Below are 10,516 nucleotides of genomic sequence, written 5' to 3' on the forward strand. Positions count from 1 at the left end.
GTGAGCAAGTGAGCTTGTGTTTTATCCCCCGTAGCAAAAGTGAGGCTAGTGTAGCTTAGACTTCCCAGGAGGGAAAGAGGGGCTCTGTGCAGCAACCGGGGGGTGCCCTCTGAACCCACGGGTGGAGACAGGGCCCAGCCTTGCCCCTTCTTCCCCAGGACAGAGCGAAGCCCGTTAGTGGTGGTGCAGGCACCGTGACCCGCCTGTAGCCAGGGCCTGGGCGTGTGCCTGCGCTGCGGGGCTGCCTGTCCTGCTGGTGATGTGCCAGCGTGATCCCCACCCCCCCCTCCGGCCTTAGGCCGTCAGGCCACTGTTGGGAGTGCCGGGCCTCGGGGGCGGCCCTGTAAGTGGGGCTTTGTGCGTCCCCCATGCCCGGCGGGCGGTTGGAGGGACCCTCTGTAACCAGGCGGGTTTCCCGTGGGGTCCCCACCCTTTCACAGGCGTGGGGCTGGGCGTGTGCCCTCCCTGTCCTCGGGGGAAGGCCGAGCTCCGTGGCTCCCTGGGTGTGAACCCGCCTGTAAGCAGGGTCCGGGTCTGGGAGCCTTTGTGCTCCCTCAGCTGGCAGCCTGTGCGGGGCGACCGCCCCGTTAGCGGGGAGTGGGTCAGGTGCCCCCGAAGCGGAGAGAAGGAGCCTCCGCGGGCCTTTGGGCCCAGGGCTGCCCTGTAAGTCGGGGCCAGTGCCCTGGAGTCCCGGGCACTTTGCGCTCCAGGCAGCGGCCGGAGCCCCCTGTAAGCAGGGGTGCAGCCTCTTTGGCCACTGCCTTGCATGCCCAGCTGCCTTTGCCCAGAGGGCCCGGCTCCCAGCAGCGGATGGACTGCGTCGCCCTGGTGAGACCAAGTGAAGTTTGGAGGGGTTTATGGAGCTGGGGGGGCCTGTGGGTGGGTAGTGGCTTGGAGATCTCCCTCTGGGGGTGTAGGGACCGGGTTTCCTTCTTGGGGAGGAGCTGGTGTTTCTCAGGCTCAGCTGTGTCCTCCTGCCTTGGCAGAAGCCGTCGGAGAAGAAAGAAGAGACAGCAGTGGAACTTCGAGGCAAGAGCGAAGAAGACGAGCAGCAGCGTCGAGCTCAAGAGGGGGCACGACAGAGACCCTCTGGGCAAATGCACATCCCTGGCACCCCCCGGGCAGGGATCCGTAAGCATCCGGCGGGCACCTTCAGGCTGCCCCGGCCGGCTTTGCGCTGGGCGACCTCCCTGTAAGCAGGGCTGGGTCTTTGCTTTGCTTTGCTTTGCTGGCCTTTGGCCATGGCGCTCCTTTGGCTGCCCGGAGAGAGGGGCAACCCTGTAAGGAGGGTGAGAGCCCCCATCTCCTCACCCAAGGGGGGAAACGGAGCTCTCCCTATCCCCAGCCCGCCCTGTAAGCAGGGCAGGGCTTTTGCTGACCCCCAGCCCGCCCTGTAAGCAGGGCAGGGCTTTTTCTGACCCCCAGCCCGCCCTGTAAGCAGGGCAGGGCTTTTGCTGACCCCCAGCCCGCCCTGTAAGCAGGGCAGGGCTTTTGCTGACCCCCAGCCCGCCCTGTAAGCAGGGCAGGGCTTTTGCTGACCCCCAGCCCGCCCTGTAAGCAGGGCAGGGCTTTTCCCCCTGGCACCTTTGTGCCTGCTTATGGCCCCTGGCCAGAGTGGCCCCCTGTAGCTGGGGCGTGTCACGGCCTTGGTCCCTGGGCCTGTTGTGAAGCCCCTCCGTGTGCGGAGGCCCCTCTGGCCTCTGCAGAGCCCGGGGCAGGGCTGAGGCTCTGCTCTCCTGCCCAGAGGGAGGGATGGCTCCCCACGCGTTGGCTGCACAGAGCCTGCTCCCTCTTCTGGGACGTTCCCCCTTTGTGTTTTTGTGTTTGTCGGTGTGAGTGAGCAAGTGAGCTTGTGTTTTATCCCCCGTAGCAAAAGTGAGGCTAGTGTAGCTTAGACTTCCCAGGAGGGAAAGAGGGGCTCTGTGCAACAACCGGGGGTGCCCTCTGAACCCACGGGTGGAGACAGGGCCCGGCCTTGCCCCTTCTTCCCCAGGACAGAGCGAAGCCCGTTAGTGGTGGTGCAGGCACCGTGACCCGCCTGTAGCCAGGGCCTGGGCGTGTGCCTGCGCTGCGGGGCTGCCTGTCCTGCTGGTGATGTGCCAGCGTGACCCCCACCCCCCCCCCCGGCCTTAGGCCGTCAGGCCACTGTTGGGAGTGCCGGGCCTCGGGGGCGGCCCTGTAAGTGGGGCTTTGTGCGTCCCCCGTGCCCGGCGGGCGGTTGGAGGGACCCTCTGTAACCAGGCGGGTGTCCCGTGGGGTCCCCACCCGTTCACAGGCGTGGGGCTGGGCGTGTGCCCTCCCTGTCCTCGGGGGAAGGCCGAGCTCCGTGGCTCCCTGGGTGTGAACCCGCCTGTAAGCAGGGTCCGGGTCTGGGAGCCTTTGTGCTCCCTCAGCTGGCAGCCTGTGCGGGGCGACCGCCCCGTTAGCGGGGAGTGGGTCAGGTGCCCCCGAAGCGGAGAGAAGGAGCCTCCGCGCGCCTTTGGGCCCAGGGCTGCCCTGTAAGTCGGGGCCAGTGCCCTGGAGTCCCGGGCACTTTGCGCTCCAGGCAGCGGCCGGAGCCCCCTGTAAGCAGGGGTGCAGCCTCTTTGGCCACTGCCTTGCATGCCCAGCTGCCTTTGCCCAGAGGGCCTGGCTCCCAGCAGCGGATGGGACTGCGTCGCTCTGGTGAGACCAAGTGAAGTTTGGAGGGGTTTGTGGAGCTGGGGGGGCCTGTGGGTGGGTAGTGGCTTGGAGATCTCCCTCTGGGGGTGTAGGGACCGGGTTTCCTTCTTGGGGAGGAGCTGGTGTTTCTCAGGCTCAGCTGTGTCCTCCTGCCTTGGCAGAAGCCGTCGGAGAAGAAAGAAGAGACAGCAGTGGAACTTCGAGGCAAGAGCGAAGAAGACGAGCAGCAGCGTCGAGCTCAAGAGGGGGCACGACAGAGACCCTCTGGGCAAATGCACATCCCTGGCACCCCCCGGGCAGGGATCCGTAAGCATCCGGCGGGCACCTTCAGGCTGCCCCGGCCGGCTTTGCGCTGGGCGACCTCCCTGTAAGCAGGGCTGGGTCTTTGCTTTGCTTTGCTTTGCTGGCCTTTGGCCATGGCGCTCCTTTGGCTGCCCGGAGAGGGGGGCAACCCTGTAAGGAGGGTGAGAGTCCCCGTCTCCACACCCGAGGGGAGAAACGGAGCTCTCCCGACCCCCAGCCCGCCCTGTAAGCAGGGCAGGGCTTTTCTCGTCCCCCAGCCCGCCCTGTAAGCAGGGCAGGGCTTTTCTCAACCCCCAGCCCGCCCTGTAAGCAGGGCAGGGCTTTTCTCGTCCCCCAGCCCGCCCTGTAAGCAGGGCAGGGCTTTTCCCGACCCCCAGCCCGCCCTGTAAGCAGGGCAGGGCTTTTCCCGACCCCCAGCCCGCCCTGTAAGCAGGGCAGGGCTTTTCCCCCTGGCACCTTTGTGCCTGCTTATGGCCCCTGGCCAGAGTGACCCCCTGTAGCTGGGGCGTGTCACGGCCTTGGTCCCTGGGCCAGTTGTGAAGCCCCTCCGTGTGCTGAGGCCCCTCTGGCCTCTGCAGAGCCCGGGGCAGGGCTGAGGCTCTGCTCTCCTGCCCAGAGGGAGGGATGCCTCCCCACGCGTTGGCTGCACAGAGCCTGCTCCCTCTTCTGGGACGTTCCCCCTTTGTGTTTTTGTGTTTGTCGGTGTGAGTGAGCAAGTGAGCTTGTGTTTTATCCCCCGTAGCAAAAGTGAGGCTAGTGTAGCTTAGACTTCCCAGGAGGGAAAGAGGGGCTCTGTGCAGCAGCCGGGGGGTGCCCTCTGAACCCACGGGTGGAGACAGGGCCCAGCCTTGCCCCTTCTTCCCCAGGACAGAGCGAAGCCCGTTAGTGGTGGTGCAGGCACCGTGACCCGCCTGTAGCCAGGGCCTGGGCGTGTGCCTGCGCTGCGGGGCTGCCTGTCCTGCTGGTGATGTGCCAGCGTGATCCCCACCCCCCCCCTCCGGCCTTAGGCCGTCAGGCCACTGTTGGGAGTGCCGGGCCTCGGGGGCGGCCCTGTAAGTGGGGCTTTGTGCGTCCCCCGTGCCCGGCGGGCGGTTGGAGGGACCCTCTGTAACCAGGCGGGTGTCCCGTGGGGTCCCCACCCTTTCACAGGCGTGGGGCTGGGCGTGTGCCCTCCCTGTCCTCGGGGGAAGGCCGAGCTCCGTGGCTCCCTGGGTGTGAACCCGCCTGTAAGCAGGGTCCGGGTCTGGGAGCCTTTGTGCTCCCTCAGCTGGCAGCCTGTGCGGGGCGACCGCCCCGTTAGCGGGGAGCGGGTCAGGTGCCCCCGAAGCGGAGAGAAGGAGCCTCCGCGGGCCTTTGGGCCCAGGGCTGCCCTGTAAGTCGGGGCCAGTGCCCTGGAGTCCCGGGCACTTTGCGCTCCAGGCAGCGGCCGGAGCCCCCTGTAAGCAGGGGTGCAGCCTCTTTGGCCACTGCCTTGCATGCCCAGCTGCCTTTGCCCAGAGGGCCCGGCTCCCAGCAGCGGATGGGACTGCGTCGCTCTGGTGAGACCAAGTGAGGTTTGGAGGGGTTTGTGGAGCTGGGGGGGCCTGTGGGTGGGTAGTGGCTTGGAGATCTCCCTCTGGGGGTGTAGGGACCGGGTTTCCTTCTTGGGGAGGAGCTGGTGTTTCTCAGGCTCAATTGTGTCCTCCTGCCTTGGCAGAAGCCGTCGGAGAAGAAAGAAGAGACAGCAGTGGAACTTTGAGGCAAGAGCGAAGAAGAGGAGCAGCAGCGTCGAGCTCAAGAGGGGGCACGACAGGGACCCTCTGGGCAAATGCACCTCCCTGGCCCCCCCCGGGCAGGGATCCGTAAGAGTCCGGCGGGCACCTTCAGGGTGCCCCGGCTGGCTTTGCGCTGGGCGACCTCCCTGTAAGCAGGGCTGGGTCTTTGCTTTGCTTTGCTTTGCTGGCCTTTGGCCATGGCGCTCCTTTGGCTGCCCGGAGAGAGGGGCAACCCTGTAAGGAGGGTGAGAGCCCCCATCTCCTCACCCAAGGGGGGAAACGGAGCTCTCCCTATCCCCAGCCCGCCCTGTAAGCAGGGCAGGGCTTTTGCTGACCCCCAGCCCGCCCTGTAAGCAGGGCAGGGCTTTTTCTGACCCCCAGCCCGCCCTGTAAGCAGGGCAGGGCTTTTGCTGACCCCAGCCCGCCCTGTAAGCAGGGCAGGGCTTTTTCTGACCCCCAGCCCGCCCTGTAAGCAGGGCAGGGCTTTTGCTGACCCCCAGCCCGCCCTGTAAGCAGGGCAGGGCTTTTGCTGACCCCCAGCCCGCCCTGTAAGCAGGGCAGGGCTTTTTCTGACCCCCAGCCCGCCCTGTAAGCAGGGCAGGGCTTTTCCCCCTGGCACCTTTGTGCCTGCTTATGGCCCCTGGCCAGAGTGGCCCCCTGTAGCTGGGGCGTGTCACGGCCTTGGTCCCTGGGCCTGTTGTGAAGCCCCTCCGTGTGCTGAGGCCCCTCTGGCCTCTGCAGAGCCCGGGGCAGGGTTGAGGCTCTGCTCTCCTGCCCAGAGGGAGGGATGGCTCCCCACGCGTTGGCTGCACAGAACCTGCTCCCTCTTCTGGGACGTTCCCCCTTTGTGTTTTTGTGTTTGTCGGTGTGAGTGAGCAAGTGAGCTTGTGTTTTATCCCCCGTAGCAAAAGTGAGGCTAGTGTAGCTTAGACTTCCCAGGAGGGAAAGAGGGGCTCTGTGCAGCAACCGGGGGGTGCCCTCTGAACCCACGGGTGGAGACAGGGCCCAGCCTTGCCCCTTCTTCCCCAGGACAGAGCGAAGCCCGTTAGTGGTGGTGCAGGCACCGTGACCCGCCTGTAGCCAGGGCCTGGGCGTGTGCCTGCGCTGCGGGGCTGCCTGTCCTGCTGGTGATGTGCCAGCGTGATCCCCACCCCCCCCCTCCGGCCTTAGGCCGTCAGGCCACTGTTGGGAGTGCCGGGCCTCGGGGGCGGCCCTGTAAGTGGGGCTTTGTGCGTCCCCCGTGCCCGGCGGGCGGTTGGAGGGACCCTCTGTAACCAGGCGGGTGTCCCGTGGGGTCCCCACCCTTTCACAGGCGTGGGGCTGGGCGTGTGCCCTCCCTGTCCGCGGGGGAAGGCCGAGCTCCGTGGCTCCCTGGGTGTGAACCCGCCTGTAAGCAGGGTCCGGGTCTGGGAGCCTTTGTGCTCCCTCAGCTGGCAGCCTGTGGGGGGCGACCGCCCGTTAGCGGGGAGTGGGTGCCCCCGAAGCGGAGAGAAGGAGCCTCCGCGGGCCTTTGGGCCCAGGGCTGCCCTGTAAGTCAGGGCCAGTGCCCTGGAGTCCCGGGCACTTTGCGCTCCAGGCAGCGGCCGGAGCCCCCTGTAAGCGGGGCTGCAGCCTCTTTGGCCACTGCCTTGCATGCCCAGCTGCCTTTGCCCAGAGGGCCCGGCTCCCAGCAGCGGATGGGACTGCGTCGCTCTGGTGAGACCAAGTGAAGTTTGGAGGGGTTTGTGGAGCTGGGGGGGCCTGTGGGTGGGTAGTGGCTTGGAGATCTCCCTCTGGGGGTGTAGGGGAGGAGCTGGTGTTTCTCAGGCTCAATTGTGTCCTCCTGCCTTGGCAGAAGCCGTCGGAGAAGAAAGAAGAGACAGCAGTGGAACTTTGAGGCAAGAGCGAAGAAGAGGAGCAGCAGCGTCGAGCTCAAGAGGGGGCACGACAGGGACCCTCTGGGCAAATGCACCTCCCTGGCCCCCCCCGGGCAGGGATCCGTAAGAGTCCGGCGGGCACCTTCAGGGTGCCCCGGCTGGCTTTGCGCTGGGCGACCTCCCTGTAAGCAGGGCTGGGTCTTTGCTTTGCTTTGCTTTGCTGGCCTTTGGCCATGGCGCTCCTTTGGCTGCCTGGAGAGAGGGGCAACCCTGTAAGGAGGGTGAGAGCCCCCATCTCCTCACCCAAGGGGGGAAACGGAGCTCTCCCTATCCCCAGCCCGCCCTGTAAGCAGGGCAGGGCTTTTCCTGACCCCCAGCCCGCCCTGTAAGCAGGGCAGGGCTTTTCCTGACCCCCAGCCCGCCCTGTAAGCAGGGCAGGGCTTTTCCGGACCCCCAGCCCGCCCTGTAAGCAGGGCAGGGCTTTTCCTGACCCCCAGCCCGCCCTGTAAGCAGGGCAGGGCTTTTCCTGACCCCCAGCCCGCCCTGTAAGCAGGGCAGGGCTTTTCCTGACCCCCAGCCCGCCCTGTAAGCAGGGCAGGGCTTTTCCCCCTGGCACCTTTGTGCCTGCTTATGGCCCCTGGCCAGAGTGACCCCCTGTAGCTGGGGCGTGTCACGGCCTTGGTCCCTGGGCCAGTTGTGAAGCCCCTCCGTGTGCTGAGGCCCCTCTGGCCTCTGCAGAGCCCGGGGCAGGGCTGAGGCTCTGCTCTCCTGCCCAGAGGGAGGGATGGCTCCCCACACGTTGGCTGCACAGAACCTGCTCCCTCTTCTGGGACGTTCCCCCTTTGTGTTTTTGTGTTTGTCGGTGTGAGTGAGCAAGTGAGCTTGTGTTTTATCCCCCGTAGCAAAAGTGAGGCTAGTGTAGCTTAGACTTCCCAGGAGGGAAAGAGGGGCTCTGTGCAGCAACCGGGGGGTGCCCTCTGAACCCACGGGTGGAGACAGGGCCCAGCCTTGCCCCTTCTTCCCCAGGACAGAGCGAAGCCCGTTAGTGGTGGTGCAGGCACCGTGACCCGCCTGTAGCCAGGGCCTGGGCGTGTGCCTGCGCTGCGGGGCTGCCTGTCCTGCTGGTGATGTGCCAGCGTGATCCCCACCCCCCCCCCCGGCCTTAGGCCGTCAGGCCACTGTTGGGAGTGCCGGGCCTCGGGGGCGGCCCTGTAAGTGGGGCTTTGTGCGTCCCCCGTGCCCGGCGGGCGGTTGGAGGGACCCTCTGTAACCAGGCGGGTGTCCCGTGGGGTCCCCACCCTTTCACAGGCGTGGGGCTGGGCGTGTGCCCTCCCTGTCCTCGGGGGAAGGCCGAGCTCCGTGGCTCCCTGGGTGTGAACCCGCCTGTAAGCAGGGTCCGGGTCTGGGAGCCTTTGTGCTCCCTCAGCTGGCAGCCTGTGCGGGGCGACCGCCCCGTTAGCGGGGAGTGGGTCAGGTGCCCCCGAAGCGGAGAGAAGGAGCCTCCGCGGGCCTTTGGGCCCAGGGCTGCCCTGTAAGTCGGGGCCAGTGCCCTGGAGTCCCGGGCACTTTGCGCTCCAGGCAGCGGCCGGAGCCCCCTGTAAGCAGGGGTGCAGCCTCTTTGGCCACTGCCTTGCATGCCCAGCTGCCTTTGCCCAGAGGGCCCGGCTCCCAGCAGCGGATGGGACTGCGTCGCTCTGGTGAGACCAAGTGAAGTTTGGAGGGGTTTGTGGAGCTGGGGGGGCCTGTGGGTGGGTAGTGGCTTGGAGATCTCCCTCTGGGGGTGTAGGGACCGGGTTTCCTTCTTGGGGAGGAGCTGGTGTTTCTCAGGCTCAATTGTGTCCTCCTGCCTTGGCAGAAGCCGTCGGAGAAGAAAGAAGAGACAGCAGTGGAACTTTGAGGCAAGAGCGAAGAAGAGGAGCAGCAGCGTCGAGCTCAAGAGGGGGCACGACAGGGACCCTCTGGGCAAATGCACCTCCCTGGCCCCCCCGGGCAGGGATCCGTAAGAGTCCGGCGGGCACCTTCAGGGTGCCCCGGCTGGCTTTGCGCTGGGCGACCTCCCTGTAAGCAGGGCTGGGTCTTTGCTTTGCTTTGCTTTGCGGGCCTTTGGCCATGGCGCTCCTTTGGCTGCCTGGAGAGAGGGGCAACCCTGTAAGGAGGGTGAGAGCCCCCATCTCCTCACCCAAGGGGGGAAACGGAGCTCTCCCTAGCCCCAGCCCGCCCTGTAAGCAGGGCAGGGCTTTTGCTGACCCCCAGCCCGCCCTGTAAGCAGGGCAGGGCTTTTTCTGACCCCCAGCCCGCCCTGTAAGCAGGACAGGGCTTTTGCTGACCCTCAGCCCGCCCTGTAAGCAGGGCAGGGCTTTTGCTGACCCCCAGCCCGCCCTGTAAGCAGGGCAGGGCTTTTGCTGACCCCCAGCCCGCCCTGTAAGCAGGGCAGGGCTTTTCCCCCTGGCACCTTTGTGCCTGCTTATGGCCCCTGGCCAGAGTGGCCCCCTGTAGCTGGGGCGTGTCACGGCCTTGGTCCCTGGACCTGTTGTGAAGCCCCTCCGTGTGCTGAGGCCCCTCTGGCCTCTGCAGAGCCCGGGGCAGGGCTGAGGCTCTGCTCTCCTGCCCAGAGGGAGGGATGGCTCCCCACGCGTTGGCTGCACAGAACCTGCTCCCTCTTCTGGGACGTTCCCCCGTTGTGTTTTTGTGTTTGTCGGTGTGAGTGAGCAAGTGAGCTTGTGTTTTATCCCCCGTAGCAAAAGTGAGGCTAGTGTAGCTTAGACTTCCCAGGAGGGAAAGAGGGGCTCTGTGCAGCAACCGGGGGGTGCCCTCTGAACCCACGGGTGGAGACAGGGCCCAGCCTTGCCCCTTCTTCCCCAGGACAGAGCGAAGCCCGTTAGTGGTGGTGCAGGCACCGTGACCCGCCTGTAGCCAGGGCCTGGGCGTGTGCCTGCGCTGCGGGGCTGCCTGTCCTGCTGGTGATGTGCCAGCGTGATCCCCACCCCCCCTCCGGCCTTAGGCCGTCAGGCCACTGTTGGGAGTGCCGGGCCTCGGGGGCGGCCCTGTAAGTGGGGCTTTGTGCGTCCCCCGTGCCCGGCGGGCGGTTGGAGGGACCCTCTGTAACCAGGCGGGTGTCCCGTGGGGTCCCCACCCTTTCACAGGCGTGGGGCTGGGCGTGTGCCCTCCCTGTCCGCGGGGGAAGGCCGAGCTCCGTGGCTCCCTGGGTGTGAACCCGCCTGTAAGCAGGGTCCGGGTCTGGGAGCCTTTGTGCTCCCTCAGCTGGCAGCCTGTGCGGGGTGACCGCCCCGTTAGCGGGGAGCGGGTCTCCCACTTTGACTTCTGCTGTGCATTTAATCAGGTGATAAGTGACAATCTTGCTTCGATAATCCAAACTAATAATGGAACTAAAAATCGTGGTAAATGATAAGATGCAATAAGACAAGTCGTATCTTTCCTGTTGGCACTGTAATGAACTGAATTTAAAATGAAATCCTATCATGAACAGTCACGTCCCATTATACAATGAAATTTCTTGTTAAAGTGACTTTTCTAAAGCACTTCGCAAAAAATCAAGTTTGAGCAAAATTACACAATATTGTTGGAAGCCACTTGCAGCCAGCTCCTCGTAATGTTTTGCGGTAAAGCCCAATGAGTTTCAAAGAGTATTTTGCTTGTGCAAGGACATAAACTGTTAAAATACTGTCTGTGGATTACACACTACAGTAATAATTTTAGGAAGATTTAACAACTAATATCACCAATTTATGGTCTAAAATAGTGCACCCATTGAGAACAGATGGAAAAAAGAAATAAAAAGGAAGAGGAGTGTGTTAATTTCTTTGCTTTTGGTGATTGCTGCTCTACATAGATCTACATAGATCATGTAGAACAGGGAAAAAACACAAAGTCCTTTGATGTTAAACATCACTTGTTTTGAGGAAAACATTTGAGGAACAGCAA

The 10,516-nt window shown here is 64.5% G+C and overlaps 1 long non-coding RNA gene across 1 annotated transcript; it reads left to right on the forward strand.

Moving 5' to 3' along the window:
* The first annotated feature begins 1,502 nt into the window (after positions 1 to 1,502).
* Positions 1,503 to 2,921, forward strand: LOC120322541. The gene is made up of 2 exons (XR_005562307.1): positions 1,503 to 2,664; positions 2,823 to 2,921. It is a non-coding gene; the product is annotated as an uncharacterized LOC120322541 (long non-coding RNA).
* Positions 2,922 to 10,516: the final 7,595 nt, after the last annotated feature.

Source organism: Pipra filicauda, unplaced genomic scaffold, assembly GCF_003945595.2.
Source record: "Pipra filicauda isolate LSUMZ 115617 unplaced genomic scaffold, ASM394559v2 scaffold9_size5747161_pilon, whole genome shotgun sequence".
Taxonomy (NCBI): Eukaryota; Metazoa; Chordata; class Aves; order Passeriformes; family Pipridae; genus Pipra; species Pipra filicauda.